Here is a 12,085-nt window from a genome sequence, read left to right on the forward strand (position 1 = left end):
TGTTGGACCTACCTCTGAGGAGGGGAGGGATACATTTCCAACGTTTTCACCCCACCTGCCTAGTGTTGTAATAGACTTGAAGGCACATAACGAAGCCTAGCTTGAAACTGGTTTCAGGTGGCAGGGGAGCCTGGAGCGGATTATTTGGCCTGTAGCAATGACCTAGTCCACAGACAGAGAATCTGTGGCCTTCCAAATGTTGTTGGACTGCAACTCTCATCATCCTTGACCATTGGTCATGCTGGCTGGGATGATTAGAGTTGGAGTCCAACAATGTAAAGAAAGTCACAGGCTCCTCATTCCTGGCATAGGCAGTGGCTCTCCTGTCCCTCCCATTACTGAGGCAGTTGCTACAGAAGGCAGGTCTGTGTCTGTCTGCCTCCAACCTCTCCCCTCCCACCACTCAAGTTCAGCAAGTTTTAATGGTGGGTGGAGGGAAGGTAAAAATTGTGTGGTGGAAGTAATGGAATGGGAAGGGCCATAGCTCAGTGGCAGAGCATCTGCCTTACATGCAGAAGGTCCCAGGCATCCCCAGGTAGGGTTCAGAAAGACTCCTGACTGAAATCCAGAGAGCTGCTGCCCAGTAGAGTAGACCAGTGTTCTTCCACTTTGGGTCCCCAGATGTTGTTAGACTACAACTCCCATGAACCCTTGACCAGTGCCTAAGCTGGCTGAGGATGATGGGAGTTTGGGCTACATCTGAGTACTTAAGGTTGAAGAACAGTAGGGTAGACAATACTGTGCAAGATGGACCCATCTGGGTCTGACTCAGTATAAGGTGGCTTCCTATGTTCCTGAGAACAGTAGTAGGTGGGAAAGGGTTGTCACTCTCCTCCCTCCCTTTTTAAAAAAAATCCTACCTCCTTTGTAAAATTTTAACTGGTTATTGAATAAGGGTAGAAGTACATTCACTGTTCTGCCGGTTCCAGTGCAGCTCCAGCTCATCTGACAATGGGCACACATAGCGCTAATCAAACCCTGCTCCTCTTTACTGTAAAACCTGATAGAAGCCGCTTGAGTGCATTTTTTAAAAAATCAGCTTCAAATAGATTTTGCAACTGATCAGCCCATTCCCCCTGCAGGTGTTGCTAATTTTATTTATTTATTTATTAGATTTATATCTCGCCCTTCCTCCCAGTAGGAGCCCGGGGCGGAAATGGAAACTCTGCTCTGGTAACTAGTGTTCACAGCCTAAGTGTCAATATGCCTGGCAGATTCCCCTGAGTGTAACCAACAGAATTCGTTTAGCCAAAAGGTTTCTTAGTATATTGCAGGCAGACCGTCATTAAGGCTCTTGCCTAGGAAGGATTCAGCCTCGCCAAATGCAGGCTTCTCTTTTCTGATCTGCAGTGTATTACATAACGCAAGCGTGGTGTTGCATCATAGAGCCTAAATCACTTTTGAACTGACCACTTTCACCTTTCTCTCCTGATGACTGAAAGCAAAGCCTGTGGTGCTTTATTGATTGTTATACACCTCTGGATTGCACGTCTGCCCCAAAGGATGCCCCCAGAGTTCTCTGTTTTTCTTTGTCTGGCTTATTGTGGAGAGGGTAATTTTTGTCTTCTACGTATTGACCAAGTGCTGGACACAGCCTAGAGGAACATGACTTTAAATCTTGGCTGCTCAGCCATGAACTCTTTGGATGGGCAAGCCACAGACTTGTTATCAGCATGTTCTCTTGGCAACAGGTAAAATAGACTAGATATTTTTTACTGACTGGATCACATTAGTCAGCACATTAATTAAGCATTAACTTTTTCTCTAATAGGATTTCATAGTCATTCAAAATGCCAGGTCACGCTAAAGAATCTAGCAACAGGGCTCTGCTCGTACATCTTCCAGTAGTGGGGTTGTTTTGAAGGGGTGTTGGGGGGAATGTATACCATGGAATAATAGTTGCTGGAGATCAAACCTGCTTAAAGGCCACACTTTCTGCTTTAAGAGTAGTGTCTACTCATCCCACAAATGTCCCATCTGCTTGGACCTACTGAGTGGTGAGAGTTGTTTTGGCTTCAGCTTTGGGGGGATACTTTGGACAAGATGCCCTCAGTGGGCTCCCTTCCTGAGTAGCCCCACCTCCTCCTTGCTACTGTCACAACTACCGACTTGCTTGCCCTCTCTCAAGTCTCACAGATGGCAAATGGAAAGGTAAAGGTAAATAGAGGAATGATTCCCCTTCCCCCTTTTGTCCCTAATCACTTGCTCAGACAGAGCAAGTGAACAGACAATGTGCGGAGGAAGAACTTCTTGCATTGAGCCTCCTTCTAGGTTGTGGGCCTTGACAGGTGCCCAACAGTGCCTACCTTTGACGCTGACCCTGGGTGAAGGAAAGGCATTTTATGCATGCTCAAAACCATGCTTTTCTTTGTTATTGAGCTGTGGCACTGAAAATAGTTTCTGAGAGTAAGACTGCAATCTAATATACACTTGCCTGGGAGTAAGACTCATTGAACCCGATGGAGCTTGCCTAAGTCCTAGTCAAATGCAGCCAGCCAAAGTGGTGGTTATCCCACTGTTGAGCACTGTACACTGAGCTGATGTGAGAAAGGCCCTTTTCAGTGATGGCAGCCAGGTTGTGCAACATCCCCATAAAGGGAATCTTTTCTCATTTCAGTGCCAAGTGAACATTTGTTTGCCCAAGTATTTGCAGGAGACTAGTTTTAATAAGTTATCACTGGTGCCCACTCTGTATTTGAAGTATTTCAGTTTTAGTTATATTTGTCATATCTGCTTTTGTTATTAAGTGGATTTCTTATGGTAATTTTTTAAATTTGGATGAGTTTTAATTAGAGATATTCAAAATAAATGTATAAATATAACAAATAGCTGCAGAAGAGGCCATCATATTGGATACAATGAGATAAAATCATAAACCAATATTACACTTAACTTATATGAATAATGGCTGGTTTTTTAAAATGAGGAAGATTCATGTAACGAAGTTTGTTGACTGCAAATATATTCTTTCACTAGTGATGATTTAGATAGTTTTAGACTCTGGACTTTATGGTCTTACAGGGGCTTTTATAAATACGACAATGTGTGCTACTTCAATATAGTGAGCCAGCATTGATACTTTTGGAGGCCCTCTTGCTCATTCTACTGAGTAGGGTCCTGGACTTCTGCTTCAAAGTCCTGTGTCATCACTTTTGCACTACATTTATCCTTAGACATTTATTTTTGTCAGTAGTTTGTGAAGTTTGCTTTTCATTAAAGTCAAAGGAGAACCTGGGAAAATGAGAAGATTTTTTTAAAAAGTAATAATTCTGGGCTTCTTGCTGTTCTGCAACATTCCCGAGAAAAGTTACTTTGTTTTGCTTTTGTCCACCAAATCACTCTAGGGCTAATGGGTAATAAGAAAGGCCAACATAGGGATGAGTGAATTTCTATTTGTCTCAGTTTCTAATTTCTCCAGTCTTAATTTCAGTTCTCCACGCTGTGATATATAGAGAGTCCTCGTGAAAATTCATCAGCATTTTAGTGTGCATTATTCATAATACATATATTTTAATGCAATTTTGTTCTTTCTTTGAAAGACATTTCTACTAAAATAAAGCAGAAATACTTGCATTTTTGTATACACTTTACCCTAGTAAATGCAGTTTTGTACATATTAGTTGATTGGAGAACCGCGTTACAAAACTCAGAGATGTACAAATTTTGAATTTTAGCTGTATTTAAGTTTGCATATTGTTTCAGGAAGGACTAATTAAGTAAGTTTGCCTTTAAATGCAAACTTGTATGGCTTGTGCATAGCCCCTCGCTTTCTCTTAAAGCAAGCATTTCTCAGTGGACACTTTTTTCACAGCTTGACAACTGTTGTTTATTCGCTGCTCATACACAGATACAGATCCTTACAGGAATAGATTTTAAAGGCTAAACCAGCTTTAACGCAGCCAGCTTTATACATGAGAAGCTTTAATGCAGAGCCGCCTAATCCACATCTTATTCTTATTTCAATCAAATATATTTTCGGGGGGGGGGATCACATGGTACAGTCTTCCTGGGACCAGTGGTGGCTGGTGGCTCCATGTCAGTGGGGCAGTGGAATCCACCCTCGGTTTTAGTCCGAACTTACAAGGAGCTGTCCAAGGTGCTCCAGAGGATTGTTGTTGTTGTTTACTGTAAAAAAACCCAGACTTCAAATAATCGCATCCCTTGTGCAGTTTGAAATTAAGACAATAAGGATTGCTTTGCTGGGGTAGATAAAACAATCAGTCTAATGCAGCATTCTCTCTTGGGAGTTTGAGCAGCCACAGGGAGGTTCACATGTGAAATATGAAAGCAACATCAGTACCAGATGCCAGTACCCAGCATATGGTAATCAGGCATACTGCCATTGATCATGGAAGTTCCCTTTTCATCTTGGTATACTTATCCTTAAATTATTTTTTTCCAGTGACATTTTTATTAGTGGCTTCCTGTGGAAAGGAATCCCATCATTAATTCTGTGTTGTGTGAAAAAGTACCTCCTTCTGTTTGTTTTATTTCACAGTCTCTTGAAAATGGAAATGATTTGGACACCTCAGTGGAGCACCAGGGCCTACCTTTGTAGTGGGGGAGGGGGGAGTAAGATAAAAATGAAGTGGCTGCTGGCTCTCTAAGCCCATCTGGTACTCTTGGTTTACTTCGCAGAAATTATAACATTTAGTAAAAATTAACTTCTTTGAAAGTACTGATAGTAAACTAGGCTGTCTACAGTGGCCTGACAGCATGGCAATAGTCTACTGAAGACCTTCTACAGATGTGCATTTTGTATAACTGCCAAGTTCAAAAAGCAAATAGCTCCGGTAAGAGTGTTAGCTTCCCTGAATGTGCATCAGAATTTTTTGTCTTTTTCTTTACTCTTTTTTAAAAAGAGCTGACGCAAGTATGACAAAGGGAGGTGTTGGATTATCTTCATTGTTGATTGGTTTATCTGATACACTCCCATTTGCCTTTAAATCATTATCTAGCTGTAGAAGGTCTTATATGAGGAAACTCTGAAACACAGGTGCCATTTTTAAATTAATAAGTTATATCTTAGAGTGAACGAAAGAAAGAAAGAAAAAGAAAGGTAATTTTTTTTGCAAGGTTCTTTATGCTTTTAAGTAAGGGGATCAAAAAATGAATATGAAATTCACATTTAAATGCAAAAGGGATAAAAAATATTTAGTGGCAGGTTTTATCTAGTTGTTTTCGCTGCCAAATTTGCTTCAGCAGCTGGATTGATTTTTTTGTGGAAATTTAATACAGTTTTAGAATCAAAGATAGATTCAGAGATAATTTAGCTGCTTTTGTCTATATCAGATTTATGTAGCTAATTATTACATTCATAATTGATTGAAGAAATGTGGATGTTTTAATTTTGCTCATCTTATCATAGAAGTCATGGAGCTTTCCATCTTCGAAAAGGTAACACATTGTTTCCCAAAAGTGATTGACTTTGCAGCTGTTTTTGAAATTTTATCTGCAGTGCAACTGCCAAATTAATGCAAGTAATACAAAGTAAAATTCCAGTTGATCTAGAGGCTTTAATCCAATATATTTACTTCCTTGTTTCCTTAGTGTCTTGTGTTTTCTTCATGGAACACAAGGCAGTATACAGGAGTTTCCTGGGTGGCCTCCCATTCAGGTTTGATCAGACCAAGACCAGCTTAGTTTCAACAAAATTGCTATATCATGTGCCTTCCAGCTATACCCCAAGCCAATGGAATTTAGTTCAATGGAAGTCCATGCCTGTAAGAACATGCAAGATTTGCAACCTGCAAACAAGGACATTATCAATTTTGTGGTCTGAAAATTTTGTACACTCTGCAGAGCATGGGGCCCAACTCTTCAGACTTTTTTTTAAGGAATGTAACATTTCTCGATATGGATCCACTGACAACCTGCAGATGTAGATCCCACTGACAACCTGCCGAAACCATGGCTCCAGACCTCTCCTAGATTATGCAAGCACAGGATTTGCCCACACAACCCTTCTACCTCCTTTGAAACCAGATGGGACATGCACAAAGGAAGATTCCATAGCCAAACTCTCTTTTCCTGTATCATTGCTCAATGCTGATGGCTTTATATGCCATTAGTAGAAATGACCCTATAACACTTACCTGCAGCACTGGGTGGGATGTATATCTTGCTGTGATAAGAGTGCCGATGGCATGCAAACGTAGATAATGTAATACTCCATTTGGACACATTCAGAGTTTGCATCCATCATCACAGATAGCAAAGTTGTTAAGGTTTACTCAGGCTCGCCTTGGATCTATTTACACAGCTAGGGTATCCCAGACAACGTTACAGTCCATCCTATTCATTTTTACTCAAATATAAGTAGCAATTTATTTCAATAGCACTGACTTCTAAATAAGTATTTTTATGGTTGTAGCTTTATAGCACTATTTTCTATTCAGAAGGAAATCATATAAACCTTAAGAAAACTTACTTCCAGGTGAGCGAGTATAGGATTGCAGCCCTAGTCACATCCTGTACTCACCATCCTGGTTCAATCTCAGGTAACCATGTGCCTGCTTTGAGTTTTGAGTCTGTCTAATGCCTTACATAGCCAAGGTATTGGCCTTTGGTTTCATTGTCAGGTTCACCTACCCTGTGAAGAATAGGCAAGTGGCCATGTTAAAAAAAAAAATTTCCTTTCTCCGAACTCACCTTTTAGTTTGATTGTATAAGCAAATTATAGTGATTATTTTTGTCCGAATGCATTTTGTAACTCAAAGCTATAGTAAAATAAACACTGACAGGCTTAGACAATCATGTATTAACCTAAAGCTTTATCTTGAATAACTTTAAACACAAAAAAAGAAAGAATAAAATTAAACATTTTTCCTCTGGAAGAGGAATATGACTAATAATTTGAACCATTTTTGTTGTTACCTGTTGCTTATTTTTTGTTTTTCTTTTTAGGTAGTTTTTCCTGATAAGCTTCTAACTTTATTCCAGGTTGCATGTAACTTTCAATAATGCTTACTGCTCCTTTTAGTTAAGATACAGATTTTGAACATGTATTGAGGCATAACACATTGTCATTCTGCTTGCCAGAGGACAAAATAGCTGGTGTTATGCCACTAGCATGACAGAGAAAACATAATTTTGTATTGCTTTAATCGGAGTTCCTTATATCTCGGGAATTGCCTCCCCTGGAAAGTTAGCCTGACTAGCTTCTTCTGACCTAATGCCAGATTAGGTGATCACTCTCACACAGAGACTGAAGTGATCACACTGAAAGCCATATGCAGTCCATCTGCCTCTGGTAGGAAACTATATCAAACATCTTGGTGTTCTTTTGCTTTTTCCAAAAAAGAAAAAAATATTTGAGAGTGCAGATAGGTTGTTGTCTTATTTTCAATCCGAAGTCTGCTTTCTAGCCATTGGGCTGCTACTGAAAAATATGTTAATGATCTGTGCACATTAACTTCAGTGCTTTCATGCTATAAATAAATACGTGACTGAATGTTTGTTGGGAACAGTATGTTTACACTCTGCAGAATGGTGATAGTTTTCTAGTTATCTAAGAACTAACTAATTTCCATGCTGAAAAATTAGAAAATTCTAATTAAATAAAACTTGGGGCTCAAGATAGAAGAAGAAATTAAAACTGTTTATGCTGCTGAGATTTTAGCATTCAATTCTGCAATATTTTAAACACCCATTTTGAAGAGAGAGAGGATTGAAGTGTCATATTGATAATTTCTTGGCTAACAACTGTGTGATTCAGTGTCCTTGCCTGTGAAAACTGGTTATTCTTAGCAATAATCATGGTTGTAAGTAATCAAATATTTCTTAAGCAATGAAAATTCATTTAGACAATCTATATTCTACAAGAATTCGAGTTAAGCTTCTATCTGTGCATTTGAATCAGGAATGTAAACTGCTATTAATGTAAATGAATTAAAAATACTGAAAAAATGGCCATGTGTGTAGTATTTATGCGATACAGATACAGAGAAATAATATATGTATTTTTATTATCTATATATTATTTCATCAAAAAGAAAATGAAGAGTTTTGTTCAGGCATCTTGAGTTCACAAGTTTGTAATAATTCTGTGAAGGCAATTCCCACTCTATATGCACTTTGGAATCCCATTTATGTCATATGAATTACATGCTAGTATAAATTATCTACAATTCACCCTTGATATAATAAGAAAGTTTATACCTGCCAGGGTGGATCAAGACTAAATGTTGTTTAGAGTAGATTAATGGAATTCAATGGGACTTAAGTTATGACTAATCTGTTCCCATTGGTTTGAATAAGTCTACTCTAAGCATTGGTTTATTTATTTATATTTGCAAAAAACTCTATACCACCAAGATTAAGATATGGCAGTAAACGGCATAAAATCAACAATAAAATTACATTCATGAAACAAGTACAAATACATCATAAATCAGTAGGTAAGCTTAATCCATCAAGATAGCTGGATCACTCCTCAGGAAGAGCCTGATTGAACAGATGAGTTTTAATCAGTTTCCTAAATGTCAATATATAGGTGCCTGCCTGATGTTCACATTTCAAGGGCACCACACTAAAGGCACTGGTCTTAGTGGACATAAGATGATCTTTGGGAGCATACTCAGAGTCTCTCTTGAGGACTAAACGTTATGACAAATTCTGGACCTGACCTACTGAATCCAGTTGCACTGAGGAATGTAATATGCATTAGTAAGGGATATTGGCATGTATGAAATTGTGACTGCTTGATAACGAAAGAGATTTCTGTTATTGTTTAGCATTACTTTCACCTTCCCTCTCTACAGATGTAGCACGTTATTACTGCTAAGTGGAGACTGTAGTGACCACATGGTCCTAATACTCATATGTGTTCTTCGCTCAAGCTGTACAATAATTTAGTCACCCTAATTCAGAACTTCACATAGTTTCTGAAATATACACAGAGCTTCTGGACACGTGGGTCCCCCACTCCTATTAGTGAAGAGTGGATCTGGAGTATATATAGAGAGAGGGTCTTGTCTGACCAGAAGCAGTCAGTGCATTAGTGCAGTTTATTGTACCTCTTTCAGATGGATCCCCCAGTCTAGCAGTATCACCCATACATAATAAATACATTTGCATACTCTTTTCAATTGTCCAAAGTGCTTCGCATATGTGATCTAGCCGTAATCCTAATAACAACTCAGTAAGGCAAGACACTATTATTATTCCCATATTGCAGATAGGTGACTGAGGCTGAGGGAGAGTGGCTTGCCTGAGACCACTAGAGAGTGCCCAGTTTCTTAGCCACTAAACTACAGCAGCTGTGTCATCCATAGGTAAGAGGTCAGGGCAGGGGTCAATGAAAGAGAAGGGCAACCTTCTAAGGTTCCTAACCCTCTGCTCTTCCTGTACACACACTGTGACCCAGTTCACACATAATGCTAAGCGAAACCATGGCTTAGTATGAACAAGTAAACATTCAGGTTCCCAGAGAGAAGATTGCAGCTACTTTATTCTTTTCCAATCCTGCTGCTGCCACGCTGCTCTAAACTGAGCCATGGTTTGGCTTAGTGTTATGTCTGTCTGAACACGAACTCGTGGTATAACTCTCTTTAGATATACTAAGAGCTGTGCCCTAGGTGTATTATATGGCATACCACTCATGGTTTGTCTAGGGGAAATAAACCACACTAAGTCAAACTATGGCTTAGCTCACAGCAGTGCACCAGAAGCTGGAGGAAGGGCATAGTAGCTGTGATCTTCTCTCTGTGAGCCCATATGTTTTCTCGTTCATTCTAAGCCATGGTTACACTTAGTGTTACGTAGGAATCAGGCCTGTGTGTCTGAATGGCAATACAGAGAGGTGATAGATTAGGAGATAGCATAATTTTCCTGGATGAAAAGCAAGTCCTTGAGACGAGATGGGAAATCAGATGTAGTATCTGGAGACATTCTTAGCAGAGAAGGCAACTGCTGTTTCTGTCAACACTGTATGACCAGAGCTTGGAAGTAATTAGTTACAAGTAACAAACTACTTGTAATTCATTACTTTTTTGAGGAACAGTGGGTAATTCCTTTACATTTTGATTGTAATAGAACTAGGAGTAATTTTATTACTTTTGAGGAGTAATTGTAATGTTTCCAGCATTACTTTTGGGCATTACTTAGAGGGGCAGCAGGGGAAGTCTTCTGCTCCTCTGATTTGTGGATGAAAATCATGTGCCTCAAACTGGACTTCTGTGCAGCATCGCTCTTCCCTCATGCTCCGTGGGTGGGTAGGGAGCAATGAGGGAGGAGATGGAGAGTGAGATGGGGTGGAATGGAGAAAATTGCTTTAAAAAATGGATGGTGGTGGTGAAGAATGGAGTGGAGGGGAAAAGGAGCCAGAGGGCAAGAACATGGATAAAAGAGAAGGAGACAGCAGCAGAATGGAGATAAAGAACTGTGGAGGTGAAAGATGACTGTGTGTGTGTGTGCACGCGAATACTGTGTTTGTACTTTGCACACAAACTGTGCTGCAGGTGCAGTATTTTAACTTTTTTGCATCTCAGGGGAAAATGTTTGCTTGGGTGAGTGTCCCTTAGTTGGTGGCAGGGCAGAGTCCGGTAGGTGGTTAAGTGAGAGAGATTATGCTTGCTGGCTGGGGGGGAGGGTTGCACTTGGTTTGACATGCAAAGATCTGAGTAGTGGCCTCTGCCTCCCTCCCTTACCAGCAGAGAGACCACCATTGCTAACTTATGGATAAAAAGAATTATTCTACTACCTCTGTATGTGTGTGTTTATTTTTAATGTTGTTTTAGGCTACTTAGATGTGCAGCAGCTAAGGCCAGCACCTTGTAGGCTTTTTTTTAAAGTAATTGAAAAGTAATTGTAGTGATTACTTTTGAGAAAAAGTAAAGCTAGCAGTTACTTTCAGAGCAATTGTAATAGTAATTACTACTTTGGGGGCCATGTAATTGTAACTGTAATTTATTACTTTTTAAAAGTAATCTTCCAAGCTCTGTGTATGACTTTTGGCTCTATTCCTTGCTGTACAAAAAAAACCCCTCCAATAAAATTTGGAAAAAACAACAAAACAAAAGGATCATTGAACTTGTCACATAACTGGGGAAACCAGAACTGTGGGTGAAGCAACTCTTGCAGCTGCCAGAAAGCCTGCTTATCTTGGGATTCAGAGTGTGTGGCATCTTGATGGGACCACAAAGATTAATAATATAGGGGCACAGGAGGCCACTCCAGATGCCTTTTATGGTATCAGGCTCATTATATACAATCCTGCTTTCAATACTGTTTGTGCCTGCAAAGGTTTCAGGATGGATATACTGCATCATTAGCGGAAAAGAGAAAAATCAATTTATTTGAAATGTGGTGTTGGAGGAGAGCTTTGTGCATACCATGGACTGCAAAAAAGACAAATAACTGGGTGTTAGAACAAATTAAACCAGAACTGTCATTAGAAGCTAAAATGATGAAATTGAGGTTATCATACTTTGGACACATAATGAGAAGACATGATTCACTAGAAAAGACCATAATGCTGGGAAAAACAGAAGAAAGTAGAAAAAGAGGTAGGCCAAACAAGAGATGGACTGATTCCATAACGGAAGCCACAGACCTGAACTTGCATGATCTGAGCAGGGTGCTTCATGACAGATGCTCTTGGAGGTCACTGATACATAGAGTTGCCATAAGTTGTAATCGACTTGAAGGCACATAACAACAACATACTGCATCATTGCCTATCAGTCCTGTCCTGTAGCTTCCTGCTGAAATCCTGTAATGTTTTCATACCATTCTGTTGGCCGGGGGGCGGGGGGGGGAGATTGTGCCATTTTTGGTTGCACTATAGCACCAGAGTGACCCTTCAGATAGCAATATGCAGTAACACTGGGGAATCATCACAGAACAATTAATAAAGCAGAATGATGTGTGGATGGTCCAGTATAAATCCACAACTATTGCACTATTATTGCGTTAATGTTGCAGAATACATCTGCAAAAACAAAACTCCGGTCTGGAGGGGACCAAAGTCCATATGAAGATGAAAAGAGGGGCTTGGACATCTGAGAGGCTTCCTCCCTAAGTCTGAATTCAGGCACAAGTATATGGGAGAAGAGGGAACAAATAATTAAATGTGATATTAGGG

General features: G+C 39.8%; 1 protein-coding gene across 2 annotated transcripts in view; it reads left to right on the plus strand.

Moving 5' to 3' along the window:
- The first annotated feature begins 4,973 nt into the window (after positions 1-4,973).
- SLC38A4 (solute carrier family 38 member 4) overlaps positions 4,974-12,085 on the plus strand; it is a 31,112-nt gene continuing 24,000 nt past the window's right edge. The window contains exon 1 of one of the 2 annotated variants that reach the window (XM_061639880.1): positions 4,974-5,059. The gene's annotated coding sequence lies outside the window, so the exon portion shown is untranslated. Of the gene's footprint in view, positions 5,060-6,896; positions 7,253-12,085 lie in introns of those variants that run through there. The other variant, XM_061639881.1, reaches the window with a different exon arrangement.

This window comes from Rhineura floridana, chromosome 8 (genome assembly GCF_030035675.1).
Source record: "Rhineura floridana isolate rRhiFlo1 chromosome 8, rRhiFlo1.hap2, whole genome shotgun sequence".
In the NCBI taxonomy this organism is placed as follows: Eukaryota; Metazoa; Chordata; class Lepidosauria; order Squamata; family Rhineuridae; genus Rhineura; species Rhineura floridana.